This window comes from Acanthochromis polyacanthus, chromosome 20 (genome assembly GCF_021347895.1).
Source record: "Acanthochromis polyacanthus isolate Apoly-LR-REF ecotype Palm Island chromosome 20, KAUST_Apoly_ChrSc, whole genome shotgun sequence".
NCBI lineage: Eukaryota > Metazoa > Chordata > Actinopteri > Pomacentridae > Acanthochromis > Acanthochromis polyacanthus.
In genome coordinates, this window is record NC_067132.1 from 21,027,980 (window position 1) to 21,046,990 (window position 19,011).

General features: G+C 42.7%; 1 protein-coding gene across 3 annotated transcripts in view; it reads right to left on the reverse strand.

The window, feature by feature from the left end:
- The window catches only part of dlgap1b (discs, large (Drosophila) homolog-associated protein 1b), a 98,951-nt gene that overhangs the window by 10,214 nt on the left and 69,726 nt on the right, over positions 1-19,011 (reverse strand). The gene's annotated exons all lie outside the window — the stretch shown is intronic.

A 19,011-nucleotide genomic window follows, 5' to 3' on the forward strand; every position in this document is an offset into this window, starting at 1 on the left:
TTGTCCTTTTCATACTGTCTTTTTTTTCCTGCACAGCCTTGGGAACAGTCACGTTGCATTTCACTGCAGATACTATTTAAGAATGTGACAAAAAAAAACTCCTCAGTCTGAAAGTATTGACATCATAGAGGATCTTAAACACGCAGACAACACCGTGAGTGAAAACAATGTAATGCATATTTACATTTTAACATATATTCTATATATAATTCATTCACAGCCTGAGAGAAAATGACAGTTTACCCAGAGGTCTTAGGTCTCTGTGCTGAAGTAAAAAAGGACAGTAGATTAGGGGCAAGTTCTGCAAATCAGAGCCGCATCTAGCAATAGGATTAGTATGTCAGCCACTTGACCCACTGATCTAGATGGTTAAGCCCTCTACGCATTGACTGTACACATACAGAACACTTTGACGTGCTCGATCTATCTGTGCCAGCTTACGTGTGTTGCTTTTGTTTGCATGCGGAATTAAGCACAGAAGTTAAGTGATATTGCCGAAGTCAGCTGAAGAGTTCAATGCACTCTAAAGGCTTTGTATTAATCTAAAATCATCACAGCTCAGCTCAGCAACATTCTCCCTCCTGCTGTCAGCACTTGCTCCCTCTCATGTTACAGCTACAGGGCCTGCACAGACAATGGAGTCTCTCACACACACTCACTCAGAGGCCTGTCTATAGAAACATGTCAACAGAAGAAGAAGAAAAACACAAGCCTGTCTACTGAGAGACAAAACCAGCCACCTCTTAACTACATTACGGCTTGGAATCTCCTTCCTGGCCTGGTCCTATCATCAAAACTGGGTCGCCCTCTCTGTGCTCTGCAGAAAAACTAGGACAGCGGGTTTCCTGGATCTCTTTAATCCCTACAAAAGACAAACATCCTACCGTGGCGAGATCGGGGCTCTGTGTGCAGCAGACAACTGTTGCTAACCACACCCAGCACATGCAGCCATGTCTAAAACTATTAGAGCAGGATCTTGTTTGCTTTGTGTCTTGCTATGTAACTGACAGCTACAGAGAGGTCTGAACTTTGGAGGTGTATAGAGGGCTGACTTCATCCTTTTGGTTTGTCAAAGTCATCTGCCGCCCTCCCACTTCCCTCTTGCCTCAACAGGCAGCGACTGGACAATCCAGGACAAGATCTGTCTCTTTGATGATGCCGTAGCAAAACCACAAGAAAGCCAAAAAAAGATGACTTACTGTATATCCTTCTCCAGCTAAATGTCATGTGTATTTGTTTAGAGAGATACTGTATATGCAGGAATTACTGCCAAAGCCATCTGAGGCTAAATCATCCAAGCATGCCACAATATGCACCACTGTCTCGACTTCTCGCAGATGTCTGGGGAATATGATCGACATCCAGGGCTAATCTTTGGAAAGGTCGCAGAGTATGAACCCACAAGAGAACAAAAAATGCACAGTGAACACACACATGCACTCACAGAGGGAGAGGCCGAGGTCCTGCCCCTATCAACTGTGGAGGTTCAAAGGATAGAATGTCAGGCCTTTCAGAGCTCCTATCCCCTGAAGTCATCTAAAAGTCGCACATGTGCGTATGTGCATGCTGGATGATGGTATACATGTGCGAGACTCCTCTCAGGCCCACAGAAGGGTTAAAAAGGGTTTTCATCCGCTCAATAAAGCACTGTATGAAACACTAGACGACGCGCAGTGTCCCACCTAGCTGTCACTGTGAGAGCCAGACACACTGGAGAATGACAGGGGTTTCAAATGCCGAGACAGGTTAAGTAAACACACTCAGGAGTTGAAGCATGCCCACACACATGTATGCACACACAGGCCTGCAGAGACACACAAGTAACATGAACACAACCCAGCCTAACATTTCAACTTTTCCCCATCAAGGGAGACTGCAGACTTCCTGCTACTGATATGCTCTCTATCCATCAGGAGCTGTTGTCAGCAGTGAACCGGCCTGTGACCTGAATGCAAGACGTCTCATCAAACATTGAGTTTTACGTTAGAAAAAGAAAAACTGATAAAATATCCAAAGTGGATCCTCTCATTCACGCTCGTCTGACAATAGTGAGGAGAAAAAAGAGGACTAAAACAACTGTCCTGATAAGACAGAGGCCAAGTTTCCAGTTTCCACAGCAATGATAAGAAAATAGCTTGATCCTCTCACAGCCATGAAAGCATTAGACAGCTACACTGGCCTGGACCTCCCACACACACTGTCAAGGACAGAGTGAAGCAGGAATGTGACGCAGGACTCCATCAAACCCTTAAGAAGGAATGTGGAAACCTCTCTTCAGCAACCACAGATAAACACTGACAAGCGCACAGAAGAGATTGTCTGTCGAAGTAATATCAGGTTAATGGAGCTTTGATCACATGCTAAGACATGGTTCGTATTCTCTTGTGTGCAAAAAAAAAAAGAAAAGAGGGGGGAACAATTTCCACACTAAATGGAAATGGGGTTGTGGAATTTCATCTCTCCTCCCTGACGGAGGTAGCTGCAGCCTACTGTGAGTATTGTCATCCTCAAAGAAGAGAGCAGGTTGTGAATGACAAAACTCTAGTGCTTCTCTGCCAAATCCCTCTTTTGACAAATGCTTCAAAAGTCCCATGCCGACAAGTTGGTGTGAATAGCAGTTCTTCTTGGCAGAGCACTCTCCCCACCCCTGGGCTTGATAATATCAAAGAAAGCCCTCATCCCTCCCTTGAGACAAAGCAAAGTCTCATTCATTTCTACCGCCTTCAGAACAAAAACAGACTTGTGAGCCACCTCTTTCCTTGGCTCTGCTGATCACTGCGTCCCATTAGTGTGTCTGCATAGGTGTACGCTGCTTCCTTTCATTTAATCACCGTGTTCATGTTAGTGGACAGATTGAAGGCAGGCAGCCACCTTGTAATCTCCGATCTGTATATCTGTGTGATAGGCCACTTCAAAGAGCAGACGGTTTGGTTTAAGAGGCTAACTAACAGGAACGGGCTCCCTCGTGCGGGGGCCAAGGGCAAATCTACCACTATCCAAAAGAAATACAAAGGGCAGGACAGGGGGTGGTCGGTATGGGGGAACATTGACAGCTGAGCCCAGCTGCACTGTGTTTGGGATGAGGGTCTGCCAGAGGGGAGGGAGGGAGGGGGAGGGGGGGGCACAGAATAGCTAGCAGAGAACAAGAGCTGAACAAGACTGAGGAGGAGGAGGAGGAGGAGGAGGAGGAGGAACGGGGGTAAATCAGAGTTACTGCCTGGCTCCGTCTGCTCCCTCTGTCCATTTGTCCATCTCTCTCCCCATCATGCACAGAGAACCAGCTGGAGTCCTTTGTGATAGCGTCACCATGGCGACACATGGCAACATGAAGCTAGCAGGGAGGCCTGGCGTCGCACCAGCAGCGAGTAAGAGGGGAGCTTCTGTTAGCCATTTGTTTACCTTGACAGGGTACACTGCAGCTTCACTGACACTCACCTAAACAGCAGCCAACAAGGAAGCACAGCAGGAATAATGGCTCGCAGCTAGCACAACTTAAAAATCAAATAAACACCAGATTACCAGCACAGTGAGGGCAACTGAGTGCTCCCGAGTTGTAAATGAATATCCAGTCATGTTTCTAGCCCTGAGGCGTTGGGCTTTGTGCAGCTGAAAGCAGAACTCTACCAACCAGTTTGTCTTGGCTCCTTGTCAAACAAGGCTTGTCACTGTGTTTCTGGGACAGCGTCACGGGTTGACAATAACTTGAAAGGTACATATGATGTGACACTGAGCAACAACAAGGCACAAAATCCAAATCCCAACTCAACATCGCCTCTACTAGGCTACTCTGAGTTACTGTAAAAAAAAATGAGAAAGATGTGCTAAAATAACATTAGCTGGTTTGTTGCTCATCACTTATCAGTCATTCAGCTGCAGAGACTCAACAAACCTTACACAACACACAGTGGTGCTTTCAAAGTCCTCTAACAGCCCTCTGAGTCACCTGAAAGTCGCTCTGAAACCTCCCTGTCAGGCTGTGACTCTCAGCCACCAGAGGTCAGAGGTCAGCAGAGAGGGTTTCTGCTCTCCAGATGCCTGAACTCTCAGACACAATAGCTCACTGTGTGCGCCTGTATGTCTGTGTGAGCAGGAGGGGAAGGAGTGCCTTTTAAAGGGGTATATTTAGCATGTGCGAGTGCTTGTTGGGGAGGCAGTTTTCAGTGCAAATGGTACCGGAGGTGTAAACATCCTGCACCAACTTCTGCATTTAAATGGATTTTTTTTTTTCCTGGAGTCAAACATGAGCATGCATATCAGCAGCAAACATTTGTTAAATATGCCTCCGGTGTCCTCAGACCAACAGTGCTATCAACAAAGCCGTGTGCTCAGTGTGCCCCTTCTGACAGAAACCCGTGTCAACAGCGGGTAACTGCTCTGGCAGGCCTGTGTCTCCTGAATCACTAGATAAGAGTGTGTTTACAACTGTCAGCCACCGCTAAATCTGGCAGGCAGCTGCTCCCTGTTAGGCAATAGATTCACTTCACTTAACCCACTTTCCTGCGTTCCAAGTTCAAATAGAGAGCCTGGTTACCTGCATTCCACTTTTATGGCTTGATGCTCTCCTCGCCCTGTCAATCAGTGACAGGCAGCGACAGATACGACGAGAGTTAAAAACCAACAGGGCGGGAAATAAAAAGCTCATTTTCAAAACAGGATGTTGCCCTTAGTGATCACATTACGCTGTGTATTTCAGATCCCCACTGCCTGGGAGATCTAGTAGTTTGAAGTTACACAAGTCCAAAAATATGCAGTGATTGTTTTATGTCCATATATAATTTCAAAATAACTAGAATTTACTCTAACAGCAGTGCATTTGTTAACATCAACACTGTAAATACCAGCTGGATGACATTTGTTGCACTATCAGGTATAATCATCCTAGGTTTGGTATAAATATGTAATCTCCAAGTTCCTCCCTGTGCAGTGCTTGAAGTATGTGGGCTAATCTCCTGAAGACTTTTCTTACATGAAGGGGGTTTCTCATTAGACCTGCCCTGTGACGGCTTCAGGCCGTCTCCATTGTTCTTCACTCCTCCTTGGCAAGGGCTTTACTCTGACTAGTCCACAACCACATGAAGAAACACATCAGCCTTTTGTTTCTGTCCAAAAGATCTGCCTGCAGGGGGCTGAAACAGAGAGCACAGTGGCTCGACATAAGGGGAGAAGGAGAAGGAGTGGGTGAGGAGGAAGGAAAGAATAATAGAAAGAGGAGTGAAGAATGAGGATAGGACAGAGGGTAAGTTTTCCATCCCTGTTACTTCAGTTCCTGTACATTCCAGCTGCTTTGTGGGGCATAAACCTGAGCATTAGCCCTAACACTAAAGCTAACATGCCCACAGATCTCACGCATGCTTTCACTGCACTCATTTCCCACAGCATTGCTCACCGACTGACTGATACTTTAAGAGGAGACTGGCTCACTGTGTGGACTGACACATCAGACGTGCCGGCAATGACAGCATGGGCAACTGTAACAAGTCTGGCATACCTAAAAACAGAATCATGTAACTGAGGGAAGTCAGTCGATCTTAAGTGGATTTGTGATTGAGTAGTGTCTCGGTCTACATGGGGCTCAGAGTATGGAACTTGTTAAACTCAAGTCAAAGAGAAAGAGAGGGCAGAGTCTTGATGGTAGTATTTGGTACTGCCAAGTGGATAACACAAGCCACTTAGGTTAGTGTCTGGTAAACTAAAAATACCCACAACAACACAGCAATGTTGCCACCACACTGTCTCCAAGTGCTAAACACAGCTGCCTGATAAAACACGACTGACCACTAGAACTGAGAGTCTTACAGCCAAGTACTGGAAAACATAACCACAAGTCTGGGGAATATTGGACTCTGGGACAAAATAGCAAACAGACGCACAACAAAAAAACAAGAGAAGGACACACACACCGGAGTCAGCCTTGAGGGCTGAAACACAATGCCGATGTCATGTCATTACATGAAGGATCACTGCTGCTGCAGCTGCTATTTACATATAAATGCTGCAGAATGTGGTCAAAAGTTCACTTCTCCTTTCCACTTACAAAAAAGGCAAAGTTTGCATGTACAAGCTCCCTGGGGATTAACTCCCAACAGGCAAAAGAAAAGTCATAACTTGATTCATAAAATGACTGGGCAGAAAAAGCAACAGGAAAGCTGGCTGGCAGTTTTTACAAGCCTTTGAGTTTACGCTTCCAGGAATGCCGTGAAACATCAGCGTCGGGTGTTGTTTCACAGTCCTGGGTTTTTTTTCTCCTCGCATTCCTTCCCCCTTTCCCCCTGCTTGACGTTCTTTGTCCTGACCACTTGCACATGGAGGCGAAAGCAGACACTGGTGGACTAATCCACTGCCAGAGGCACACTAAAGCCATCTGGGCCCAAAACCAAACGTCAGGCCTTCTGTATCTCCTATATAAGAGGAGGAACGAGGCAGGCGGGGGAGGACGGATGGAGGGAAGGAGATGGAAAGTTAAGAGAGAGGAAGAGGAAAATGAGAGAGAGAGAGAAAAAAAGAGGGAGAAACAGAAAGGCAGGAGGTACAAGCGAGGCTCAGGGGGGATTTGGAACAAGAACCAGGCTACACTGGTGCATACTGTCTTTTGTGGTTTCCAGTCCTGACCCTCTGACCCTATACATCCTGTTGAAGGAGCGGAGGGGGTGAAGGGAAAGACGAGATGGCAGCTATAGGCACTGGCTGCACACACACAGCAACGTATAAAACAAAAAGCCTGTTTTTAGGATAAATCTAAACATGTGAGAAGATGCTACAGAGCTCTATCTGCCTCAGGTGTGATTTTTCACACCCCTCTTCCCTCTCTTCCTGTGTGTTTACATCCACTCCCCTGCAGAATCTAGTGGGGGAGGAACAATGGCCTCTCCAACATTCCCACTCTCCTGCCGAGAGCACTCGTTTGTCTCGTGCATTCCTTTCCCCATTCATGTCTTTCTCTCCCTCTCTTGCTCCTCCTGGACAGAGAGGGAGAAAAAAACTCCAGCTACTCTTGACACAGGGGAGGGGTCTGAGCCTTAAAAACCTGAGTGGAATCAGACCCCCTTGAACACAACCTCTACCCTCCTCCTCCTCCTCTTCTTTCCTCTCTGTTTTATTTGGTTAGTGAAGCAGCAAAGCTTTAAGAAAGGGAGGAGAAAGAGGAGATGCATTCTTTCTCTCCCTCTCGCTGTCTCTCAGTATGTACCGGGGGTGAGTTGCGGCTTATTTTTAATGACTGGTTAAAAAAAAAGAGAGAGGGAGAGAGAGAGAGAAAAAAGGGGAGGGTTGGGTCTCTTCCCCGCCGGCCGCTTGCACACAGGCTCAGTCACTTAGACACACACACATTACTGTAGCTGAGTCTGGGACTTTCACAGAGAAGTCTTTAATTTGCACTGGGGCCTGGCCTCCCACACTGCACAGCCCAAACCACCCACTTACAGCCATGTACCATTCCTCAGCGTAACTCTAACGTCTTCTAGCCCCTCCAGTGCAGTGAAAGCAACATGAACTCTCAACCACACAATTTAGCTGTCAGGCAGAGTCTAAAAACTTTCAATATTCTGTCAAGACAACGGAGCATAAAAAGATGTTTTCCTCCCTCGTAAAAAAAAAAAAAAGTCCTTTGGAGGAGATTTAACTATATATCCCACTCCCTCTTATGTTTTTCATTCCCCCAGGGCTTTAGGTTTGCAGGCCCTGCCCTGCCCAGCCTTAGCATGCAGGAGCCATGAGGATCATCCACAGTCAACACTGAGGAAATCCTTTCAGGGCTTTGCTTTTCCTTTGCTCTCTCTGATGCCAAAACACAGACAGGAAGAGCACAAACGGGAGGAGTGGGGCAGCCCCTACCTGACAGAGCAGCCCCTGTCCACCTGATCTGCTGCACCAAATGGCCTGTTTACTCCTTGATATTTGGGGAAGTAATCCTCAGAAGTAAACTACAGATTTCTTCATTTCAACAGGAAACTGCTGTGTGTGTTTCTCGCAGCAGAGCCGAGGCAGCAGGGGTGCACTGCCGCAGCCATTCTTCGCCCTGTCAGCTCCTCCCTGTGCCCCTTTCTCAGTTTTCCCCCCTCTTTTCTAAACTTCTTTTCCAAACTGAGAGAAGAGGAATGAATGACATTCTCCTCCTCACGCTTCCTGTGTCAAAAGATATCCAAACGCCACTCTTCCTCCTCAAATGGCTGTAATCAAAGCATTCCAGGCCCTAACAAGCTGGGGCCAATTAAGTCGTAAGTAAACATAAATACCTAGCAGTCACTAAAAACACAGTCCTGCAGATTTATCCTATTGACTATTCTTCTGTTGTAGAGCATGTACAGGCAGGAAATCACTGTTACTCCAGGTCATGGAAATACACAAGAATTACTCATGATTGATTAGATGTTATAGCAATCGCTTCACAAACATTCAGCAAGTGCCTACGAGTGCAAGTGATTTGTGTGAGTTGTTTTATGATGACACTGCATCAGAGCGTCATTATTTGGGCCATATTCAACAATTACAAGTTGGACCACTTGAGAAAAACTTAACGGGCTTCAAAGCAGGTGAGGCTATGATGACATCTAGTGAAAGATTTCATACTGCAAGTCGCTTTTTTTCCTACATGAGGATCACAAGAGCCACTTCAAATTGAATGTTCGCTCCGACATCAGACAGACTAGAAGTGCATTAAGTTAAGAAAGAAGAAGATAGCAGCTCAAAGGCATCAGCGGCGAATTAAACTGCAGCCATACAAGTTGGAATAACACCCACTAGTCTAAAACTTTTGAACTGAATTCAATTCCTCTGGATCTGTTTATCTGGTGACTAACACTCTTAAGCTGACATTGAGCTGTATGAAAGAGATGCTGAGTGTTTTTCCCTTGTGTCAATGAAAGAGCGACAGTGCAAGTTCCCACTGGCTTGCATTCTCAGACAGTCGTGACAGGATGAAGTAATTACTGAGTGGCTGACACACCAGCATGGCAAGGATTTATCTCCTCCAGGAAGAGAGATAGCCAAATCACAGTTTACCCACATCGAGCTCCCAGTTCGGGCTTGATCCCGCAGCTGCATATGGAGGAGAAGCCACACACAAACACTCTGTCACCGTCACATGCGTGCACACACCCTCATGCTCAAAAGCCCAATCGGAGTACAGCTGCCAACTGAGAACATCTTTCCCCTTCTTTTTTTTTTGTTCCACATGTGTGTGCTGTTCATGCCCCAGTGTGTCACCACATGTCTTGACCCAGCCCTGGTTTCCTGTCAAACACACCTACTCGCACCATCAAAGCCGGTGGAATGACAGCATTATGCAGGTGTGTGTGAGAGAGAGAGAATCTCAGAGACAGATGACACCGGAGTGCTGTTTAATTTACATCCCTCTTTGAATAATAATTCCACCTTAGAGGATGGCAGCTTTGATCCACTGACACACAGGTGTAGTTCACATGCAGAGGCATACGTTGCTAAGACAGGGCTTTATCTGTCCCTGTAATTAACGCCACAGCAGGAAATGGAGAATACTAGCATGTGTGTTTGTGTGTAACCGAGGAACAGGGATGGCAGGAAGGATTGGCGGAGCTTAAAGGTGCATTCCCGCTCAACGTCCTCAGCGAATATTGTTTGATCTCCGTGTCTCTGAGGCACATATACATCAAGCAAAGCGTGAATGTCAGTCATGACTCAGGGGTTCAGTATCTCACACACTGATCACTCATTTCCCCTATCTCATATTCTATGTTTGTAGCACACAAACACACTGGTAGTGTTGATAAGACACAAACGGCACCTAAAATAATATCTGACAGTAATCCCAGGATAGAACTTGTGAGTTGCCCCATATACAGGGACCTACTGCTGTGGTAAAGCGATATGAGATTATCGGGATTTATTGTAAAAATAGGACAGCACCGCCCTCTAGTGGAAACAAGCTAGCATTGGAAAACTGAAAAACTAATTATAGCGCAAATTCAGTATTCAAAGGCAACATGACTGCACATCTGCTTTTACAATAAGGTCTGGTTAGAAAATGTTACACCTTAGATCTGCTAATAATGTTTCTTTTTTTCACCTAATACCTTCTAAAAATTGTTTTCATACCCATTTAAGAACTGAAAGTCTTGTCAGGATCAGGGCTATTTCCTGGAAATACATTTCTTGGATGCACTGAACTAAAATGTATGCAGCCTGGGAATGTTTTTGTTTTCAGACTTTGAGAAAAAGTTAAAAATGTAATTTCTATTGTCATGGTTATAATAATATTAAATTTACTCAAGTATAAACAGACATTTTTGAGCTGTTCAACAAGTGACAGCATGATCAGTACACAGACACTCCTTTGACTGTTGACTATACAAACAAAGCACCTTAAATGCAGCTTTATTCAGATGACAAGAAGCCACAGACGACAAGACAAAGATGGGAATAGGCTTTTGGCACGCAGGATGCCGGTATGTCAGTTACAGCCAGGCACTACAACTCCACCATTTGTTGTTGTCGAAAAAAAATCATTTCAGGCAGTATTGTACCACAGACAATCTGCCACATGACGCTCTGGATCCAACAATGCGATCCTGTCTACCGCGATGTCTGCCAACTTTGCCAAAGGCAGAGTGAAAGAACATTCCAGGATCAACAACCTCATTAACTCTCTGTGTCGCAGATGTGAGGCACCACACGCGGCAAATGTTGGACACACTGACTTGTGATTTCTGGTCTATGATCTCACCCTCAGTGAATCCATTCTCATTTATAAAGTAGTGCATATTTGGCTGCTAAATAGCGTCCATTCAGTTGTAGAGATATACTTAGATGCTTATGTTGAAAACAATAGACAGAATTGAATAAAATATCACAAGTTGCATTTACATTTTTGTCGAGCATAATTTGGTCGCATATTTTCCTGATGTTCACTAACAGTTCAGTCAGTATTATGGGAGCTCCATTCACTGTGACAGCTGTAATGTGCAAAAAATAAATTCAAGTTGCCATTCTGAAGGGAAATCTATTTTTCACATGCCATTTTTGCACAAATAAATGTTGAAACTGTGTAAACGGGAAGATTAAAATCACTTGAGCTCAGTGTGCCATTTCAGTGATAGAGGAAATCAGAAAGTGGGCAACACTGTGTTCTGTTGGTCTTTTTACTAGCAACCATGCACAATCTGTTATATAAGAAAAACAGAAATTCAGTGTTTGCAAAGGCAGGGAGTCTATTTGTCGCGTCATTCATATTCTTGGAGAAAGCGAAACTTACTACAGAACACGTTTATTAGCCACTTCACACTGCATCATGAATTGGGTAGATACAAACAGAATCTGTATCAAAATGTGCCACAAAAGCTATTTCAAGGACTTTTTGGATGCTAATCCCAGGAGTGCTTGTAGCATCCAACTGTGTCAGTTTAGAGAAGGGGAATAAGAACTGGAACATAAAATGTTCGTTTTTACTTCCCATGACAGATGAAAAAACAACTCTTCTCCTGTATGTGTTTGCAGTTGCTTTTAGTTCTTGCAAGTACTTAAAGGATGTGTTTTAGTAATTAGTTCAACATAGGTAAAAACATGCAATGTGTGTTCAGAGACAGGAAACAATAACGTGTTGGTAAGAAGTTGGTAGGTTTAAGCACAGTGGGGTTGCATAGAGCTTCACATCTTCGCGCTTAGCTGCTTTAATTAACGAACATATTTTCACCTGACCTCTTTATCTTTGTACTTTGGTGTCTGCTGAGCTTATCGTGTGGATTACTAGAAATCTGGAATTAACTGTGCCTACAGTACAAAGGAATTAGGAGGCTGATGAAAGAGGGAAGTTGAAAGTAAGTTAAGAAACACTAAGCTGTTGGAGGATGCCTAAATATGCAGGTAAACTCTGGAGTATCACATCCACAGACACTTTTGTTTGCTTAGATTGTGCAGCTTAAGGAGAAAAACTAATCAAAACACAGCCGAAGCCGTTAAGGATCTTCTGTTTGTCTGCATTGTTACTTTTCCTGAAGCTTTGAGTCAGACGACTAAACGACAGTTCTACTTGAGTAGAACTTATTGTTGCTGTTTAGCCTCCCCTCGTCATTACATTCAGAGAGACTGCGTTTATGAGCTGCTTGTTCTGTCATCACATCTCTATCCCAAGTAAAATCTGGACTCCTCATAGTTTCACCAATTGACTGCAGTAAAAGTGTCCGCCTTTCACTTGGCAAATGTTCTGTAAGCTCAGCGTGAACAGGATAATTGCTTCATAAAAGAGACAGTGAAAGACGGAAGGGGGCAGCTGAAGTCTTAGCACCTTTTAAAAGTGAGCGTTGCTGGGAAAATATGACTGGATAATTGACAGGAGAGTACATGATTGAGAGAAGGGGAGGGAGGGAAGGAGATACTTGGGAATGTGCACTGCCAATTATTGTCATGCTCCAATAAAACTTCACTGAATTGAAGTGAGAAAACGAGACAGAGAGAATTAAAGTCGCACAGAGGATCGCAACAATGAACCTCAGGCAACTGGAGATAGTTCACAAAGTGCTATCCACTACATTAAACTGCTCCCAGATGGCTCTAAACTCATAAACTACAACATCATCTCAGCTTGGAACATACATGTGAGTAATGCATCTGTTTCAAAAGAACATCTTTGCAATCTCCACTTGAATTTAGCATGTAAAAATATACTTGATGCTTACTCTGTTTAACAGAGTTCACACTAAAAGAGTCTTAGCATCATTAGAGTTAAATTAACAACTAGCAGACGTACAAATGTTCAAGTGAGGGTACTATTTTTCAGTCTGCCTTAAAAATCAAATATCTCTGGACATGTAAAATGACAGTTTGATGGCAGGTGAGCATCTCACATGGCAACTCTGACGTCACTGCTGTGTGAAGGTGTGAATGAGAAACATTCACACATGGTAGAACCTTACTAAGGTTAAAAGGTGCTATATATATATACATAGAAGTTAATATCTCTGTTTCATCTCTGATACATCTGACACTTTGCCCCTTCTCCCCGACCACAGACACTGACTGTGTTACATTAAAACTAGGCTTTTAAATAAGACTATTATTGTCCTCTTGCACATTTCAGTATGTTCACACTACATATGACGTAATCTTGCACATTTTGGGGCGATTAATTTGCTGCTAATCTGACTTCTGCTTCTTATTTCTCTTGCAACACTGAATACTAACTGACTGGCAACACTTTTATTTTCACCTACATGTTACTGCTACCTGTTATGCACTAAGACACAAAAGTCGAATTCCTTCTCGGTATAAACCTACTCGGCAATGAAACCATTCTGATTCCTTTCAATACAACAATGTTCTGCTAGTAAACCTTGGGTCTAGGACCAAAGTAACTTCATGCGGATGTCAATTTTAGTCGTACCACACGATTAAAATTGATCCAGACCAAGCATCACTCTCCTCATGGACATGGCACCTCTGCACAGCAGTAGCCATCCTCCAGTAGGACTTCAAGAAACATCTCAAGGAGCATAACAAAGAACCTCATGTGCTCCCCCTGCCTCCAAACTCCCCAGAGCCCAATTTGTCTGAGCCTCTATGGGACATGCTGGAACAAGTCTGATAAACGGAAGCCCCACCCCACAAAACATCGGACCTTAAGGATCCATTGCCAATTTTCAAGTGCTGGACACCACAGGAAGCCCCCAAAGGAAATCCTGTGACATGACCTGCCAGGTCAAAGCTGTTTTGGATGTAAACAATATAATTAGTGGCTTTAACGTGTATAGACGATATGCTCAGTTTTACATATTAATGTTTTCAGCTACTTGATTACCTTAATTAACTGAAGTATCATTTAAATAACTTCAGAAAGCCACAAAGGAGTAAAATAAGGTACTGGAGTGGCGTCATTGCTGTGTGGTTGCCAAGCAACCAGCAAAGACTTCAGAAAAATCACTATGCTGAGAATAATTTTTTTTGGGCTTGAAAACCCTCATTATATCCACAACTTATTGTGTTTACGCTGTGCTTTTAGTACAAGCCAGACATAATGTGTTAATTATAAGTGTGCTTTAAAGGTCCTGGAAGGTGGATGAGAACAAATTCCTTGTTGTACTAAAATATTATTCTGCAATGATTCTGCTCTTTAAAATGACCTTAGCTGGTGGGAACAATCATTCCCGGAAACCCCCTACTGCACATCTCAGTTTAAATGCCAATACATTTAAACAGCTGACGCTTTCAAAAAATACAGTTGCGTAACTATTCCCTGGAGAAAATAATTTTGCAGGATGAATTTTGAGCAAATGCTAATGAGTTTGTGAATGAGTTTGTGAATGACTGGTGAACGGAGGGAAACTAATGATCCCTCAGGGTGAAGTACAGGAGGGGAAGCAGAGGGATTCCACTGGGAAACATAAAACTGTACAGCATGAGAACAGAAATTAAATAGGAAATAAGTAATAAAAGCATAAAATATAGAAACTGTAAAGCTAGTAAGTTCAGGGAAAGCACACTGTATTAGGTTTAAAGCATTTTGATTAAGTTGTTAATTTAAGCTGTGCACTGTTAAATATTAACCAGCAAACATTAGTTAAAATATGCATAAATATGACAAAAATGAACGAATATAGTACACAAACTCAATTTCTAACTTCCTGTGTGTTTATTGGGACTTGGTAATTAGGTGTCACTGTGACTAAAGTCTTTCTGAATGAATGTGTCAACAGCTGAGCCTTCATTAGCTCATGTTTAGAATTTCCTGTCATTTACATGATGGTAACATAATCCCACATGACTGTGGCCTAGTTGGACCACCGGTCCATGTGTGTACTGTACATGTGAGTGTGTCCAGTTCACACTGTGCTCAGGAGGGTCTCTGAGCCTCATCTGAAAATAGAAAGACGGTAGGTGAGCAGGCATAGCTGGCGAGCGAGGCCATGACTCACTCATACGCAGATGGTCAAACAGAAACATGGGACCACAGACTGCTCATCTGTCAACCAGTCGGGTGTTAGTGACCCTCCATCTACACTAGCAGGCCTCAGACTGGCAAGTGGCACCACTGATCTTTCCCATGAGGCCTGTGAGAAGGCTCTGCTCTGCCCTCTGGATGCTCACTTTAACAAGCACAGGAGTCTGAGATGAACCCTGATGGACTCCAGCTCCAGAGGGGCCCTTAGTCTGACCTAAATATCTGGACCCTGCAGAGGAGTGTGTTGTGATGCTGTGCCAGGCGTTCCTCTGTGAAATGCAGGCCACACCTGTCAGAAATACACCAAAATAAACCGGCAGCTGGAAGACGGTCAACATTTCCCGGCTTCCATGTGCCGAGGCCAAAAGGCAAATAATATGGAGCTAATTTAACATAATGGCAGCTCACATGGAGTCCAGTCTGGAGGGAAAACCAGTTCTAAAGTGCCAGAGAGACGACTGAAAGTTTATTCAAAAGCAGTGTAAAAAGCTCATCACAAACCATAAACTATAAAGGATTCCACAGAGGGAGAATTATTCAAACATTTTAATATGTTTAGAAATATTTCAAGATAAAATGTATTTTCAGGATTCCTCTTGACATTAGTTTATTATAACGTTTTAATAATTTGAATGACTTCCTGTCATTGATGCTGTTTGTATTTCCCGACTTCCATGTGTGGAGTCCGAAAGCAAATATTATGGAGCTAATTTAACATGATGGCAGCTCACATGGAGTCCGGTTTGGAGGGAAAACTAGTTGAAGAGTCAGCTGGAAGTTTATTTAATAGCAGTGAGAAGAGCTCATCACAAATCATAAACTATATTTGACTCCATAGAGGGGAAACCAATCGAGCATTTTGATAAGTTTAGAAATATTTCAGGGTATTTTTTTTCTTTTTGGATTCCAGATGACATCAGTCTATGATCATGTTTTAATCCTTTTAATGAGGTCCTGTCATTGGTGTTGTTAGTATTTTCGTGTTTTTCAAAGACAATAAAAGAACGTTACGTTTATATGTGAAGCATGAATAAGCAGAAAACATAGTTAGGCTCTCTTCAGCGTCAAGCAAGTGAGAATAAAATAACTTCCGGTATGAATTTTCAAAGTTAAAGCTACTGACGCACTTCACAGCTGTTCAGTGTTCGTGGTAACCATTTGTTGCGCATGTAGCTTCTACTGTGGGAACAATCGCCAGCTTTTAGAGACATTTACACAAAATAAACTGAGGATGCTTCTGTTTCCGTTAGATCTGCGATGTGTTAAGTTTATTTTTGGTACTTGGATTGCTTCCACAGGCGACACATGCTTTTATTTTGAAGGCTGCTGCTTTGCGTCTGCCTCTCTTCACGCATCTCTCCATCGGCTCATCATGCCTCTCACAAACAACACGCAAACAACAGTGCTTTTACTCACAGAGACGCATCCAGTAGTCACACATGCCGAGCAGCGCGCCGTACAGACACTGGAGGAGAGTCATGAAAACGGAGGAACCGCGGCGCACAGATCAGATCAGATCCCAGAGTCCTGCTCTCTGCCTCTGTTCCTCTTTCACTCTGACGATATTGGATCTTATGTCAGGATGTGGACGCGCCTTGATGCCTCCCCTCCCTCCTCCCGGGCTTAATAATGATTCAGGGTGGGACAGTCCCGTTTACGGAGCTCATGAAAACTTTACTGCCTCTTAAACTCCCCCTTCTGCTTTCCTAAATGTCTGGGTTGCGCAGTGGAGATATAATTTATCCAGACGCTCCAAATGAATTATTTCGTGTTAATTTGGGACCTGATTTTTTTTTTTAAAAAACCATATTTAATTTGTTTCTATGTGTTATTTATTGAGGTGTTTGCCTTTTTATTTTAGAATAAATTCAGATATATTGCATTGTCTCCAATGGGAAATTTGCCTCAGGCAGTAGTGCAGCTCTGTACAGCTACAGACAAGTTACTACAACAAAAAATACACCTCTAGGCACAGAATAAAGCCATACATATATAAAACCATGTGTAAAAGCATCCCTTATGTACATATACACTGACTGGCTACGCACATCAAGAATCAATCTTGTGATAGAAATAAAAGACAGTTTTTCTCTTACATTTGCAGAATCTGTACTATCTACCCAAAGGTGGTAGTTTGTAGTAAATAGAAAATAAAATACATGAAGCATCCTTGAGGATCTTGTATGCATGTCTGACTCTTTTTTTTTTTTCCAAAGATGGTGTTAAAGGAAGTATGTTCTTTCATCTCAGACACTTTCATTGCAGTTTTAACCATGTATTTTGGATTTTAATTGGACTGTGGGGGTGCTGCATGCCATATCTCATTAGGCTCTTCATTACACTATCCCGTAAATATATTTTTAGGTATTTACTTTTTGTGTTTAAATGTAGTACTTTAGAGCGCAACTTTGAATAAATCTGAAATAAATCAAAGAAAAGGAAGAACTCTAAACAAACAAAACCATATATCTATTGCTCAGTTACATTTTCAGATCATTTTATCCCAAGAAATCATGTTCTCATCATTGTTCAAAAATATTTTTCATGCTGCCTGGTATGTAATTCTGGTGAGAATATGAAAGCTTTGGAAATAATTGTAAGACCACTGTGACCACTTAAGAGGAAGAAACTCTTAGTGGAATCGTGCTGTGCTTTCTTCTTACGGTTTTAATAAACAGCTGTTTCGCTGATTCCAAGCCAGTTAGCTATGGCTCTTTTGCTGTAGCTCTATTTATTAAGCACCAACATGTCTGACTTCTCATAAATTGTAATTGTAATTCTCCTTTTGTTGAGTGATAAAAGGAGAATTACTTTTCATTCCCAGCTTTTGCACAAAACAGTGGATTCAAAAAAAAGCTTTTGCTCAAATAGTGGGAATTTAGAACTTTTTAAAGAGGCAAAACATCATATTTAATGTATAATTTATTGCATTTATTGGATTTTTTTTTACACAACTTTTTGATCTGTTTTGGAAAATGCTGGAATTACTTCACTATATTGAAATTGATTAAACAAAATTATCAACATTAAACGCCTGTTGTACAGGTTTTGCCTAATAATCATTAGAGAAGCTGGAGATATTTTTTTCCTGATTCAGTCAAGTTAAGATAAGTCATTGTTGTTTATATACTGCATTAAAACAACGGCTGTTGAGTTAAAGTGCTTCACAGCAGCGAAACAAGATTTACCTAACAAGTTTAAATGTTAGGGTCAAGGCCCTACAGTTAGGATGTGATTTAAGCTCAATCATTTAAATATTACTAAATGCAACTCTACCTGCAGAAATCTGATAATAATATTTAATTTCTAATGTGCGTGACATTGGTGTCTTAACTGGGAGCCTCAGTCTCCCCTAATAAATAACTTATTGTTTAATATAGTGTCCAAGCTACTGACAGTGATAAATGGTTCTGGATTCTACCAACGAAAATTGAATTATTTATGTTGTTATTGTTATATTTTGCATTTCATGTGTGGCGTTACACTTCAGATGACATTGGACTATAAATCAGTTTCAGTAGCTGACTTCTGGAAGTCACTTGATGCACAAAATGTAAATCTGCAGCATGATGTATGGGAATACTTGCATATGCAACTGCAGCGACTCTTTGTGTAACTTTAAAACTATATGCACAAAAATATTCAGCCAAATAGAATATGTGGATGATAAACGGAGGCAGTCTGATGAGTGCCACCTTGTGGTTTAGAAAAGAGAGGTGGAGCTGATTTTGCTTTTAGTATGTTGACACCCAGGAGGCAGCAATTTTAGGATCATTGTGTTGTTTCTTTAGGTGAGGCATACATGTTAGAATATCAGTAATGTATAACTGTCATCTGTATCTAATCCTTTTTATTTGAAATCATAGAAATGAGCCAGAATGCATGGCAACAATGCAAAAGCTGAACTTCATTCCGACAGACCGGTGACACTCTGTGTGCCTTTCAACCTGACTTTGCTCTGAACTTCTCACCCTCTGTTAAAAGACACACCAGGCAAGCAGATGGCCGAATCAACAGTAAGCGACTGCAGCAGCGTGGATCAAAGAAGCACTGCTCAGTGGTCAGTGCTGGAAGCTTTGTCAAACCTAATGCTGCCACAGAGGCCCTCC